Consider the following 16686-nt stretch of genomic DNA (forward strand, 5'->3'; position numbering starts at 1 on the left):
TTTTAGGACAGCCTGATAATAATGAATTACAACAGTCCAACCTAGCAGTAATAAATGCATGAATTAGCTTTTCAGCATCACTCTGAGACAGGATATTTCTAATTCTAGAGATAAAACTTCAGCCTATGCCACTAAGTGTCTGCATCCCACTGCAGACACTTACTGCTTTTTGCATGTTCTCATTTAGCCACATGCTACTATTCATATATATATATATATATATATATATATATATATATATATATATATATATATATATATATATATATATATATATATAAAATAGTAAATGGGATACCTGTGCATTAAAAAGGTGCCATAAGATGAATGTGTTGGATTAATCTACAAAGGGAAATGTTAAAATGAAAAGCTGGGGTTTCACTGTGAGTAACATGTGGCAACAAGTTCTTGGCTGATTGTCGTGACTTCCTGTGGTGTGTTTGCTTGGCAGTGTCAGAGTGATGGGAAGAGTCCATGCCTGTGAACAGATTAAACAAATTATTTAATATGTTAATTAGCGAGCTTTAGTGGTGCTGCTAGTTCATGTTTGGACAGAGCCAGGCTAGCTGTTTCCCCCATCAACAGTTTTCATGCTAAGCTAAACTAATCAGCTCCTGCCTTTAGTTTCACATTTAGTGTACAGACACAGTGCTGATCATCTCATCTGCAAAGTGAACAAACATCCAGTGTTTCCCAACAATGCTGAGCTATCATTTTGCTGAAGCAAATCTCCTGTTTTCCAGCTTGATAATAATATACAAAATTCAAGCTTACTAAGCATCTGACAGGCACAATTACAGTGCCAAGGTTTTTTTGAAATAGGTTGAAAGAAGTGCTGCATCATTTTGACGCAAATTCTCCCTTGTTCTATTGTTCACATTGACGGCAAGAGACTCCTTCTCACTCAGTCCACACATTTCAGAGTAAAAAAAAAAGATAGTCATGCAGTGTCCCTGGATTTTGTTTCTTTGAGCTTATTGGTGGCCACAACCCACAGGCCAAGTTGGATTTCTTGCACTTATAGCAGCGAGAACACATAGGTGGTGTTTACTCATTTAAAAGTCGACAGAATGGGTTATTCTATATTTCTATCCACGCAGCCAGTGTTCACAGGTGTCTGCATGAAGCAGATGTTTGTAAGTTGATATGCATTGTCTAAAATCTGGCTGGTGTGAAGCTTCAAATTAAATATGATATGCAGGAAGATTTTTTATTGATAAAAGGTCTGTTATATACATGAGAGCAAAAAAAATAGTGTGAAAATGTATGGATTCTAATTAATTATGCTTCCAGTATCAGTTATCATGTATGAAAAGTCATGGACATGGACTGCCTGTGAGCTGAATTTCAAAGAAAGAGAGGATGACGCATGAGTCTAGGTGTTGAATGATGGACAGGAGAAATGAGGGTGAGAGACAGGGTTCAGTGTGTGTGAGAGAGGCGGCTGAAAAATAATTGAGCTTTAGGAGATGGAGTGACGCTGATTCTTCTGTAACTTTGATATCTAGATCTGGCTGTTATTTAAACATATAGATGTTGCTCCAAGAGCATCAACCCTAATAACTCATTTAGTGTCATGTTTCAGCTTTCAAGACTTTTGTGAAGCAAGAAAGTAATCTGTGTAGATTTCATTGTTTCAGGGATATAGAGTGCTTCAATCTATAAACCTCTTTCCCCCCAAGAGGATGCTAAAAAAAAAAAAATTAAAAAAAAAATTATGAGACACCGTCATAAAATTACTTGATAAAATTGATTTCTTTTTCCGCAGGACCGACTCTCGCGCACACAAAGTTGTGTCCTTCAGAACGCGTACAGGTAAGGCTGAGCAGGTGTGGGGCCAGATCGCCTCTGATTCAGCCCACTCACGAAAAAGCAATTTCTTTTTTTGTGTTCATGGACACGAATTTTTTTTTTTTTTTTCGTGTCAGTGAGCATGAATGTGTAAGTAAGGTATTTCAATCAAGGAAGTATATTGTGTGTCAGAAACATGTAGTTTGTCCAGTGAAAGTGGGGCGGTGTCACCATGGCAACCAAGAAAATAAGGCTTTAAAAGGCACAACAGCTTTGTATTTAATTTAAACTGTGATCTTTATATAAACCTAATCCAGTAGTTTTTAATGCCTCAGCCAAGTCCTTTTACCCAGTTGTTTTTAATGCCTAGACTTAACCAAGTGACATTTTTTTAAACAATGAATGTATTTAAAAATTATACACATGACATGTGAAAATAATTGAACCTGGATCTTTGGCAAGAGTGGCAACTCCTACAACCAGAATTTTATTTTTCCCCCTTTAAAAGAGGAAAATATTAATTTTGTTTTCACGGATGCCAAGTAGTACAGATGAGAGCCTGCCAGTTGAATAGTTGTGTTCAGGGACACAAAAAACAATAGGGAAATTCAAGTTGAGGGAAATTAAAAAAAAAAAAAATGTAAAATTCGTGTTTAGAAACACAAATTAATTAAAATTAAAGACTGTGACTATTTCCCAATCTGTAATAAAATACCAGGTTTCCAGACTATGATGTAAAATCTTTTGACATTCATGACCAATATGTTACGCTGAAATAAGCCAATAAGCTTAGACAAGCTTCATGATGCTGTGCATAAACCTCCAGAGCATTTCAAATATAATTATCTGACAAATATTATTGCTTTGCTGTACGGTACAGATTGTCCAAGAAGCTTGTGCTTCAGTTTGGTAGGTGAAATTCTAGCATTTGAAAAGCCTGTGTGTCTCACACACAGTTTATGGATGCAGTTTGCCAACACAAAGTGGTTACACAGTGACTACAGCCATCTTTGATGTACAGTCTTTGGCTCTGCAGAGGTAATTATCAGAAATAATATTTACAAGGTAATGGTCTCCATGTCAGGGTATCCTTCTTTATTCCTGAACAATAAGCACCATCACAGAAAGTAGGTTAAAACAAAGAAAATCTTGGGTACTTAGCTCTTTTGTGGCATTTTGATGTCAATACCACATTGAGAACAATCTTTAAATATTTTGCTCAACTGTTACAAATCCTCATGACAGCCTGCGACAGGCTGGCGACCTGCACAGGGTGTAGCCTGCCTCTCGCCCTGTGACAGCTGGAATATTCTCCAGCCGACCCTGAGTAGGATAAGTGGAAGGGAATGGATGGATGGATGTTACAAATCCTCATGAACACACTGCATTGTTAAGTATATTAAAGTGTATCCTAACAAAGATGGGACTGAAGGCTGAAAGACACCCACGGCTCGATTTGAAAAGATGTGCAATCAGCCAGAGTCACTAAAATACCCGTGTAGTTGGGCAGGGTCATTATTAGAGTTGGCCTCTTCAAATGAAACCCGTATCTCTGCATATATCTGCTGCTGCTGGCCTTATGCTTATAAAACCACATGTTCTGCCCCATAACTGAAGGTAATGGGCTGCTCATACAGTGGTGGGAATTAAAATTATTAAATATTTTATATGGGTTCACTTGGCAGAGCTTGCTTTTTAAACATCCTCTGCACTTCTTATCATTAGAGGGCAAAGAGAGTTCTGGGTCCAGAGCAGACATGCAGCGAACAAGTCTGCGCTTTACAAGAGCAGCGGGCTCACTAAGACACTCATGATAACTTGACAGAGGTCAACAGCTTACTTTACTTATGTCATACTTTGCAGTTTATTTCTATAATCTGTAAATTGTGCAAATAATCATTTCCATCTACATCTTTTACCATCATTTTTCTTTCTTGTCTGAAATGCCTCAGGTTCTTCATGGTTCTTCAGGACCTAAAGCAGATCCCTGTATCCAAATTCGGATACTTTGGCTTGCACACTTTTAATATGCTATATTAAGCAGGTACTGTAATTTTACACTTCATCAGTTTATGCTGTCTGTGCACAATCATTCATGCAAAAATGCAGAAAGAGACTTCCACTTTTTGCTTTATGGATTTGAAGAAGGGTCTCGACAGCGCAAATCATGACATTCAATCTACAGAAATCTGGTATTGATTGGATACTTTATAAAGCTGCAAAAGCCATCAAGCAAATTAATGAGTAAAGACTGGTTGTGCTTTCTGTTTGGATTTCATGTAAATAATTGAACAGTTTACTAGCTGGTAAATGGGTCAGATCATGCAGTTTAGAAAATAAATGGCTTTTCAGTGGGTCACTTCAAATATTTAGGCTTTACATTGGTAGTTTCTGAAACAGTGTCTTTTGCTTAGGGGTGTTGTACTATAAAAGGTTAGTTCTGTAATGATCCTTGTTAAATCTTGTGCCTGTGCATTTTTGGAATATGCTACAGGAAGGTGATACGATGAAAACTGGCTGAACCAACTGTCAGTGTGCAGTGATATAGGGAACATGCAAAGTTAGGAAATAGGGGTGACTTGCTAACGTTATGGAATAGGTGTACTGCGTGACAATAAAGTAACTCACTAAACAAAACTTTTATTGGGATTGATTCAATAGCTATAGAAGTGAAAGGGACCTATTAGCTGTATTTGTAGTGTTTATTAAGAAAAGCAATACTAAGTGAACTGAGAACATATTGTGTTTATTACGCACATTTACCACCCTGAGCAATATGTCACCCTGAACCTGGGCAGAGCTCAGTGGTCTGTTTGTGCTCAGTTAAGACCTGGCATCCTGCCTTTGGCTGTGGAAACTGGACGCTTCCATTAAGTCCCAGAGGAGGGCAGACGGTGTCATCTGTGTGATTTGGAAGAGGTTGAGAATGAAATGCATTTTATTTTCTCACGTCCATTCATTTTATCATGATCTGTGAGTGAAACTTTTATTCTTAAAATGTCTGCTGCCCGTCCCATTCAGGGCTTTGACAGAGATAGCTCAGTTTTATTTATTTATCTTTTTGATGAGTTCTGTATGTTTAATGTGTTCAGTTTATCTTACATAATGCCTGTGACACATGGATCCAGTACCACATGTCACCCTACTTTCCTACTTACCTTAGATTTAAGATTATTAAGGATATTAATTCATTCATTCTTAAAAACATTCATCTTTTATTTGTTTTCTTTGAGTCATTTTAATGGTTTTTATTGTGCAAATATTTTCAGGCGCTACACGAACCATGTCAAGCTTGGGTAAGAAAAAAATGTTAGCAGGCCAGCTCTAGATTACCAGCTTGGTGATGCCTGTTCTAGGGACACTGAGACTTGTTACATCTGTTGTTTGGATGCTGTGATTTCTAACTTTGCACTCTTAATTATTTGTTGCTTGTAATGTCAGCCATGTGGGAATTTAAGCTTTTTAATCCAAGTTAATTTGAATAAAGTCTCAGAATTGAAATCACACATATTAGTAGCTGTAAAGACCTGAACGATGGAGCTGAACAGGACAGCAGAAACAAGAAGCAGGAGATTTTATATATTATATATATATATATATATATATATATATATATATATATATATATATATATATATATATATATATATATATATATATATATATATATACATATATATATATATATATATATATATATATATATATATATATATATATATATGAACAGCGGAGAGAGAGCTAGGGGAAGACAGTTAGGAAAGGGCTCCAAGTCAGACATGTACCAGGTGACCATACATGGTCACCTGCTCACACACTGAGCCACCCTGGTTTTTTAAGCATCCACAGAATTGTCACTAGATTTGTGTAGTTAAAATGTGAAAATAAACTTCATATATCTATAACCTCGTGTCTAGGAAGGCCACTGTGCAAATGCGTTTGTGCTGAATGACGCAGATCATCAGTCATGAAGCAACTTCCAGCAATGTTGTCGAGAAAGAAAACAGAGGAGTCCTTGTGACTGACAGCTGAAATCAGATGGATTAAAGTGTTTCAGGCTTTCTCTCATTGTTGATGTCCAGTTGACTAATCTAACACGTTAAATATATGTCCCATTATTCATCATTTCTCCCCGTTTTGCAAGGCTCACACTGCTGCAGTCTGTCCGCAGTCTGCATTTCTTTGCTTCACGGCTCCTTTGTTAACAGCATCTCATCAAACACAGAAATGCCTAGAGGTCTTTGGGAAAGCCTTGCTTAACTGTGCTGGCAGAAATATGCGCGCAAGAGAGACCCAGTGACGTGATTCAGCCCTCTGATGTCTCTCATGGAGGACATCAGCTGAGAAATTATTAATTAGTTTTGCACATGAGTGGTGAGCTAGAAATACTATCTTCTATACTTAGGGCTATAAACTTTGGCTTCTAGACAGTGTTATGCTTTTTCTTAGTAGGCAGTGTGGCTTATTTACATGATTTATATTTAAACTATATGTATACATCCATTGTATTATTGTAACATTAAAGTGTTACTATAAGACAAAATAACACCTAATGATAAAGGATTTAAACTTGGATGAAAATACTTCAAAACCAGGTACCTAAATGAGTCATAACAAAAGGCCAAATTGTCCATATTTTGTGCTGGAATAATTTAGATTTTATGATATCAAAGCTGTGGGAAGACTAGATATAGCCTCAGTTTTCAATGTCCTGAAATGCATAATAAAAATTCAGTTAAATTATTAATGATAATGTAAATTTGTTGTTTTTAATAGGCTATAACAATATTTTACAATTTCTGTGAAAAATACAAAGACTTCTGAAAGACATGTGTTTATGCCATTTATGCATATTCACTGGCTCACTAGCCGCTTTGTTAGTTATACCTGTTCAACTGTGTTTTAATGCAAATATCTAATGAGCCCATCACAGCAACATCATGCATTTAGGCATGTAGACATGGTCAAGACGACCCTCTGAAATTCAAACCGAACATCAGAATTGTGGAGTAATTTAAATTACTTTGAATGCAGCATGCTTGTTGGTGCCAGATGTACAGTAACATTGCTAAGGTTTACAGAGAGTGGTTTGAAAAGGATTAAACATCCAGTGAGTGGCAATTTTCAAATGCACTGTTGGCGCCAGAAATCAGAGGCGAATGGTCAGACTGCTTCTGTATGATAGGAAGTAGCAGTAACTCAAATAACCACTTGTTACAACCAAGGTATGAAGAAGAGGATCTCTGAATGCACAACACACTCCTGTCAGCAAAAAACAGGAAACTGAGGCTACTGTTGACACAGGCTCAACAGAAGTGAACAATAAAAAAATGAAAAAATCTTACCTTGTTTGATGAGTTGATTTCTGCTGTGACATTCAGAAAGCATGGATCCATCCTGCCTTGTATCAACGGTTCAGGCTCATAGGGCTGTAATGGTATGGCATCATTTAAACACCACAGCCTACCTAAGTATTGTTGCTGACCATGCCCATCGTTTTATGAGCGTAATGTACCCACCTTCCAGCAGGAAAACATGCCATGTGACAAAGCTCAAATCATCAAAAACTGGTTTCCTGAACATCACAATGAGTTCACTGTATTCACATGGCCTCCACAGTCACCAGATCTCAGTCCAATAGAGCACCTTTGGGGTGTGGTGGAACAGGAGACTCAGATCATTGATGTGCAGTAGACCAATTTCAGTAGACCAGCTCGGGACATGTCTTATTGGCCATCATTGCTTGTAGACATTAGGTTTTATTCAAATGCAAATATCAAATGTGTAGCCATCAAAATAAAATAAAATTTAAAAAAATCCTTGAGCCAAATTTAACCTTTCATCATTTAAATGGGCATGTACCATTTCTAATCAACTGAAGAATGCTCAGAATGTGAAGGAACAACTGTGAACGAGTCTCCTGACATTCTCAGCAGTTCACAAGTCAAATGGCCTAAGTGTCATTTTCTTGAGCATCAGTGTATTTTGTCACAGAGCGACAAAACACACTGTTGTCTGAACCCCTGAACCTTCCCTCTGTAAGATTATATAGCTGAGCGCTTAGCATGCACGCAATCATTATCATAATGTATTAATCACAGTTTTCACTGGATTCCATAACCAAACAAAGCTGACACATTCTGCATACTTCCAATGATTTGTAAATTAAGTGAGATTACTAAGATAATATGCAGAGCTAATACTGATTAGTAGATGAATAACATCAAATTAACCACCTTAAACACATTTAATGGCCTTAATTGCACTAAATTGTGTTAATCTGGAACATTGCTTGCCAGTAGAAAAGATAGATAGATAGATAGACAGATAGATAGATAGATAGATAGACAGATAGATAGATAGATAGATAGATAGATAGATAGATAGATAGATAGATAGATAGATAGATAGATAGATAGATAGATAGATAGATAGATAGATAGATAGATAGATAGATAGATAGATAGATAGATAGATAGATAGATAGATAGATAGATAGATAACATAATTCCACACACACACGCACAGAGTCTGTGAGCCTATGTTTTTTTTGTGTGTGGAAAATGCTTTAACTGCAGCATGTAAAAATAGGCTCTTCTCTTTTAGAAGAAAATGCTTACAGTGCGATGCTCTGTTCAAATGTTCACATAGTTTAATTCATCTTCTCATCACTGGGCCAGCTGTTCAAATGGAGCATGACTGACGCACAGTCATGTGTAAGCAGTGAATTGACTGGTTGATTGCTGTATTATTAGTTGCTTGTTTCACTGATTGTGTCCACGTTTTTGGAGGGTGTGGTGACTCATATCTTGTTGACATGGAGACCAAAATAGCAGCCAAATGGAAGAGGACATTCGTCTACCCTTGAGACTAAGCACGATGGTGAAGAAAACGGAGAGAGGAAGACAGAATGAGAGGAGTGACAGAAGGAGAGAGGATAGGAGAGGACAGCTTAGAGAACTATGAAGGTTTGTGTTGTATAAGCCAATGGTGAGTCACACTCACTGTTTGAATCTTGAGAACTAATAGAAAATCATTTGTTTTCCCTCACTGGGGAGTGTGTTAACTCTGCAAGGACAAAAAAGGAAATAGGGTGATTTGAGAAACAAGGAGTTGTCTTATGCAATGTGTGTCACAGTTGTTTCAGAATGACGACAGGATTTGGTACACCATTGTTGAAATGCATTATATCAATACTGCAGCAAATTTCTATAGTACCAGGATCACCAGTTGTGCCATTTACGGGCCAGAGGCAGAGCATATTTGAACACAGTTGTGTAATTGCTTTATGGATGTGACATTCACTCGGTTGCTCTTTGGTCCAGACTGTAATACAACCACATCCACTGGAGAGATTGAAAATCTGGTATTCCAGTGACTTTTCTTCTAGTGCCCCCATGAGGTAATTTATATTTATAGTTTAAAGTGAAATCTCTTGAAAAACGTATTGAATGGATTTGGTTCAATTCTACGTTTTCTACAGTGCTTCGGTTTGCAACAAAATACTTGCTAAACTAAAACCATTCTTTAAATTGAATCAAGATGGAAGAAAGAGTTTGGGATATAAACGTAGCTGAGTTTGGCTTAAATGATGGTCGGTACCATCTTTTCTGGCTGGAGCCAGGACCATCCAAATACGAGAAGGTGAAGGAGAGACTCTTAAAACATAATTGGTGCACATGTGTATCACCACTGTTATGTTGGCTAAAGGGTGAGGCACATTGTACATAGTCTAGTTATCACTAAAGCTGAAAATAAATTGCATTGAAATTACTTACCTACAAACTGGATATTGAAATCCCTTGAGGGTCTCTTAGGCTGTAGTCGCATAGGCTTGGAGACTAGTCAGCGACCATGTGGCAACCACTGGTTGTGAGAGACAATTGTCTATTGCCCAACCAGTTTGCGAGTGGTTGCTGGCTTTCACTGGGTGAAATCAGTCACAAAGAGGGTGCTGGACCAAAAACCTTGGAGACTGTGCACTTTTGTGGCATTTTGATGCACCAAAAACCAAACTATAGTTATGATAACAAAAGTTAACAAATGCCTTTTCAGTCACTCTAGGCAGGTTAATCAATCCATCCATCCCAAAAACACCTCTCTTTGAATTCTCAAATCTACTTCATGATGGAATGACAAAAACTTCTAATTTATGGAAAAAGTTGACTATTTTTGAATAGGAGCTAGCATCTGGCAAACCATAGCGGTATTGATTTGAAGTACACAGATGCACGGTGGCATGGTGGTTAGCACTACTGCCTCACAGCTAAAATGACAATTCCACCTTGAACCCACCTCTGTGTGGAGTTTGCATGTTCTCCCTGTGTCTGTGTGGGTTTTCTCCCACAGTCCAAAGACATGGAGTTACTGGGGTTAGGTTAATTGGTCACTCTAAATTGCCCATAGGTGTGAATGTGAGTGTGAATGGTCTTTGTGTGTTGACCCTACGACGGGCTGGCGACCTGTACAGGGTGTACACTGTCTCTCGCCCTATGTCAGCTGGGATAGGCTCCAGCCCACCCCCCTCTGACCGACCCTGAAGAGGATGAATGGAGATATTTTCTTATCTTTGATCACATATAGAATTTGTTATAATATAATAACACTGTTACGGCTGCGTGCTGTATTATCATTGCTGTGTGGTGGGATTGCTCTGCAGTCTCTCTCTCTCCTTCTGTCTCTCTATAGCCAGGGCATCTCCCATCATAATTTAGGATATAAAGAGACGGAGAGGAGGCGTTGGAAGAGACAGAAAGTGTTATGAGACCAGTTCAAGCAGTAGTACTTGTGTGGACAACGTGTTACTCCCATTGTGGAGGGTGTATGTTCTGTTGGCCGACAACAGATGTGCTCCGGGTCTCCGGAGGTGTGGGTTGTCTGTAGGGCTTGTGTTGGGTTTGACAGTTCCTGTTAGCGGTATCCCTTCTTTTCTTTTCTCCACTTGAAGGATAGGTGGTGTCTCCCATTTGGAGATTGTTTTGTGTTCTGGCTAGTTTTTGCCATTTTTCTTATAAATAAACATTATTTATTTTACTGATGATTTTGCTTTCTGTATTTTCTTGATCGTATGTTGCCCCCTCGCCCCCAAGACCCAGGGGACGTAACATATGGTTTGTGGGGGCTTGTCCGGAATCACGCCCTTGTATGACACATTGTCCTTGATGACGATGAGACCGCTGGGGCTCAGCGCCTTCTGATAGTGTGCAGGAAGTCCACCAGGTGGTTGTCTGTCAGGTGACCAATGACCCACTGGATCCAGATGACATCGTAGTGCACGATTTGAGGCACAAAGTCTTGCAGGCCACAGCAGAAGTAGTTGCAGCGCACCTGTATGGCACGCAGCCATAACAAACACATATAAAATAGTCACAATTGTGGAGGTTCTAATTTAATTTGCCATTTCCAATCAAGAATCAAAATGATGTTACTTTGCTGGTTTATAGGTAGATTTTGTAACTTCCAGGTTGGCAAGAACAGGCAAAGGTTTCAGAAAAGCCTTGAATAAGGCACTCTTAAACATGCATGAGCTAAGATGGCTCAAAGAAAATTTGTGCCTATTTCAGAGTTTATTCAGAATTTCACGGGTATTTCAAATGCTTACCCAAGTTTGTTAGTCCTTTGTCCCTGGATTAGCAACTAGCATGCCTGGGCTATTAACCAGTATTTCTAGGACAGACTGCAAAATATTGACGTAGCTTCTGAGTCTGAAAAGTGAATCAAATGCTTAAATGCCTTAAACCTGCATTCTTTCTAAAGACAAACAGGGGCTGAAAAAAGACTTCTGGTTATATAAAAGTCAGTGGGAAAACAGCCCTCAACTCTTTTACTCTGTGATCTCTTAACACTTTTATGAAGTGTATGAAGACTAGTTTAAGGTCATATTGAAAAGAATATTTGGTCTATCTGGTCAATTATGGTCACTTTAAGAGCCAGAGAGGATGACAAGAAGGTTGTTGTTGTTGTTGTTGACAAGTCGTTGTTGACAAGTCATTACCCATTGAGTAAGAAAAGCAGACACCATCCCAACATGAATCTTAATGAGTCCAATTTATGTGGTCCCCCCAAAAAGCAGCCAATCTTCCAGAATATAACCAGTCTATAAGACAGTTCTTGCTTTATAATTCTGTCCATCAACAGTAAACAACTGACTAAGATGGCATTTATTTGTCAGTAGTTTCAGCCCAAACATGTAACAACCTTTTAACTGATTTTCATTCACTGCCTCCTACATACCACACTGTTTAAACTACACCACCGTTTCTTTCCATTGTCCACACCCAGTAGACTTTGTGGGCATAAAAAAGGAAAGCAGCATGGATTTTTGGTGCTCTATCAGTTGCAAATGTAGTTTCACAATGAACAGGCAGGATAAACCAAACCTTGCCATCAGCAGGACTTTCAGATTGAGAGGTTGAAAATTAATCTGACAGCGTGCTTTCAAAAGACAGCCTGCAGCTACAGGACACACATAAGCTAATATGTGTTTCTATGTTTCTCTTGCCTCTGTGGTTTTCAATTATTATGTTTGGGGACTGTTTGAGGTAGAGTTTCACACAGGGCTGGTCTTTGTGGCTAAAAGGATCCACATTTATTTTATCACCAGCTGGCTGTTTTCCTTGCTGTATACCAGGACTACACTGAAAATATATTGTATCCTACTACCAAGAAATGGGACAAGACTAATTTATTTTAAAGCACAGATAACTGCCTATAAAAAAACCCACACACAAACATCTCAAACAACTGCCAGATACCATGCTGAGACAATAAAGACAAATTATTAATGAAAGTGGAAACAGTAAGTCAGTTGACTGACAGAAAAAAATGAAAATCCACTAGTTTAGACACTTTTTTTTTTTTTTTTTTTTTTTTTAGTATTGTGATCATTTAATAGTACTTTTACATTAAGGGGCATTATAGCACCAGTAAACTGCATCATGGATTATACTGCCACTTTTGAAAATCTACAGATTTCAGCCTGATGAAGACCCATCTTGTTCTTTTTGTGAGAATACACTATCAGACATATGCCACTGGTGACAAACAACTGTGAGCACTGTGCTGATGCTAGCGTACTTGGATACTAGAATATAGCTTGAGGGAATGGTATCACAATGAGCATTTATACAGACGGAAAGGATGAATGACAAGACCACATAGGCTAATTGTGCAAAATGTGATCGTGAGGCATGTACTCTGGAAGATTTCAAGGGGAATTTTGGAGATAAAACGTTTTAACTTACAGAAAATTGACGTCACAGTGTTCCTTCACTAGGAGCCTTTCAGCAAAGTGACAACTGGAAAATATGCAGTAATCCATGAGAGTGCTTGTATTAACTTTTATAAATCTTTATATATATATATATATATATATATATATATATATATATATATATATATATATATATATATATATGAACCCGGGAACAGTTTGCCCCCTTTTGCTGGTGAGGCATTATATCCATGAATAACTTTTAATGAGAGCGGTAGCTTTAGGCCTTAAGACTTAGATGCTTCTTTAGAGCAATCTGTCCTCTGTTGCTGTGAAGGAATTATATCCATGAGTAACCTTAAATATGAGGCTGTTGGCTGAAGGCCTTAATGGTTAACATTTCTAGGTCAAATGCAAGCCTCATCTGAATCAGTATAACCAGCTTCTATTTAGTTCCATGACCACAGTTTTGCAGTAAATGTAGTAGGTCTTGGTTGGGCAACATAAAATTGGTGTAATCGACACTCATGAGCAACAGTAGAACAACATAAATGACTACAGTTGTGCTCAGAGACACCTTTCAAGGCTCAAAAACCACAATGTCCCAAATTTATTTATAATGCTGTTGAAACAAAATGGCAAGTGTTTCATTACCTTGAAAGGCCGATGAAGACTTTACTGTCATTCGCAGTTTCTATGACCCCTTGCCTGAGATGCTCTTTAGTCTCAGCTATAGTCAGAAGACAAAAGATGCATTATAATAACCCGGGAATGACGAACATCGGGCATCTAAGGCAGCTTTAGAAGAAGGTGATTATTGTGACTACTGACACTTTTCAGAGGGCAGATGGACAGCGTCATCTGGCGTTATGGTCACACTATCCCTTACTTCCTAATGACTGTTCAAGCCTTAGCATCAAATTGCCCCTCAGGGCTTGCCTTTTTTATACTGAGCATCAGAGCCAAAAGACAGCCTGGCCAAGAGTGGCAAAAAGTGAAAACCACTGACATTTTTCACAGCATACAGTGGAGCTACATATCTTGTATGATAATGGAACAAATAAGTCCTACTCGACCTCAGCAAAAAAAGATAACCCTGAGTGAAATCCAAGGTTATGGAGTGCAGGAACAGGATATCTGAACTACATAATTATCTGATATTGGAATCTTAGTAATATTAAAGCCATAATGAGGAACTAGATGTTCTGCAGTGCCTGTTCAAATGTAAAACAGAAAGAAAACAACATGTGCTCCATGACCAGATATGCCATTTGTCTTTTCTCCCTCTCATATGGCCGTAAGAGTGTACTGGTAGCAGGAAATATGTCACAAATTACACAGTTGAAAAAGTAATTCCCAATTGACCTAGTTCTAGGAAACAGGGTTGATTAGGCCCCAGCCACACAAGCCTGAGACTGGTTGGTGACCATCTGGCAACTAACTATAAGGGAAAAATTTGTATTCCCCAGCTGGTTGGGAAGAGATTGCTGGAGGTTGCTGACAGTAGACATGAAATCAACTGCTAAAACCCCAGTCACACAGGCCTAGAGACTGATCAATGACCTCCCCGTGTTGTTAGGTTATTCACATCTCTTGTGTTTTGTATTTGTATTTACTTCCCTGTGCTCCTCTGTGTGTCTGCATTCCCGTATTGTGTCAAGTCTGAGTTTCTGTCTGTCGTGTTTAGCCATTTCCTGTTTTACTTTGGCAGTCCTTTGCTTCCCTTGGTCTTGTTTGTGTGACTCTGTTCACCTGATCTCCCTGGCTGTTTCCACTCTCTTCTCGTTACCTCTTGTGTGTATATATTGTCTGTGGAGCCCTCAATTCCTCGTTGCGTCATCAACAGTGGCTTCCCTGCCAGCTGTGTGCCTTCTGTCTGCTTAGTGTCTCAGTTTTCAGTTAGTTTGCTCCTGACCTGTCTTGCTGTAATTTTCTGTTACCCTGTGAATTACCAGCAAATAAAACTGTGAATTTTGTATTAAGTTTTATTAAGTCTGCATTTTGGGTCTATTTCCTGCCAGCCACACAGCAATTCATGACATTGAGAGGTTCTTTGCAGTCACTAGGTGAAACTGGTTGCAAAGAGGTGTATGTGTTGCACAGAAAACCTCCTTGCAATTGCTTTGTTTGGTAGTAGGTTGGGGTGGTCACTTGTAGATTGCATGGAAAATGCAGATTTGTCTGTGAACCCTCGCTCACTGCTTGCTGAGTTGTGAAAAGTGCAAGACAAACTGGAATCGGAGCTCATTTTACTTCAAAGGAAAAGTCGCACCTTTTAAAGCAGCAGTAATAAGGCACAACTTTAAAGCCTTACTTTGAAAGTGAACATTCTCTATTTCCTAGCAACGGGAGGTTGCCAGGGGTCACCGACTCGTCTCTAGGCCTGTGTGACTTAGGCTGAAGAAATATGCTAAAGAAACATATTTTGGTAGACTCATCCATCCACCCTGACCTCCTCCTTAGATAGAACCAATGACTCTGTAACACTGTCACCAAGCTTCCTCTTGTGTGCCCATCATAGTAACAATGGCTCTGCCACTTGGCAAGCATATATCATTTCTTGGCAACAACTGATGCTGTCTCCCATTACCAGTAGAAGCTAGTTAATAATATAATAATAAGACACTTACAGAAATAAGCTATTGGATCCATTTTTGTGGTCTCAGAGAAGCACAAGCAGCAGGACAGAGCAGTGGTATCAAATTTTGACCACTAATGGCATAAAAATGTAAAGCTGGCCAAAATGTGGCTTTTGAGCAACCACCATTTTATCACCTAAACCCAGAGGTGAGAAGTATGAAGTACAGATACTTTGTTACTGTACTTAAATAGAATTTTTAGGTATCTGTACTTATTTTTCTGACTCTTTACTTTTGCTCCCTACATTTTAATACAAATATCTCTACATTCTACTCCTAACATTTTGAGAACAGGCTCCTTCTTTTTAGTTTAATGCATGTGAGTGAAGTTATTTCACATCACTGTGCACCTTGCACACATCAAACCAATTTGAACATAATTAGAAAAAAACAATAACAAAGACAATCCTATTGGTGGATCCATCACCAGTGCTTATTACACATGACAAGATAAAATAGGCAAAAATTATTCATGCCTTTTTTTTATTGTACTGTGGTCATGATACTTCAGCATCTAGCTAGTGCAGGGGTCGGCAACCTGTAATCCGGAAAGAGCCATTTGAACCCGGTTTCCACGGAAAACAAAACAGTGAGAGCTGCAAATACTAGCGGGCTACCGCGAGTGACGCATATATTGAGAAACGAAAATAAATAAATAAATAAAGTGATTTTATTTTAATATTTCAAGATCACAATAATGTTCCAATTTAAAACTACAACAAAAACCGAACTGACAAAAATAAAATGCACTTCAGTTGGATACTTATAATTTACTTCCGCGAGCCGCACAGAGCCGCAGATTAAGCCTGAATGAGCCACGGGTTGCTGACCCCTGAGCTAGTGCTACAGAAAAGGAGCAAACATTAAGGGAGTAACTTTTTTAAGTGGCTGGTATTTTCACATACGTTTCTTACAGCTCAACAAATAGCAGCAAACACACAAACTGTTTTTGTGCTGTTTGTCACAAAATATACCTGCTAGCTAAAGGCATAGCTGCTTTAAGCAGGGAGAGAAATGAATGTGAGATAACTTCAGAGATGGAGA

Source organism: Archocentrus centrarchus, chromosome 3, assembly GCF_007364275.1.
Source record: "Archocentrus centrarchus isolate MPI-CPG fArcCen1 chromosome 3, fArcCen1, whole genome shotgun sequence".
NCBI lineage: Eukaryota > Metazoa > Chordata > Actinopteri > Cichliformes > Cichlidae > Archocentrus > Archocentrus centrarchus.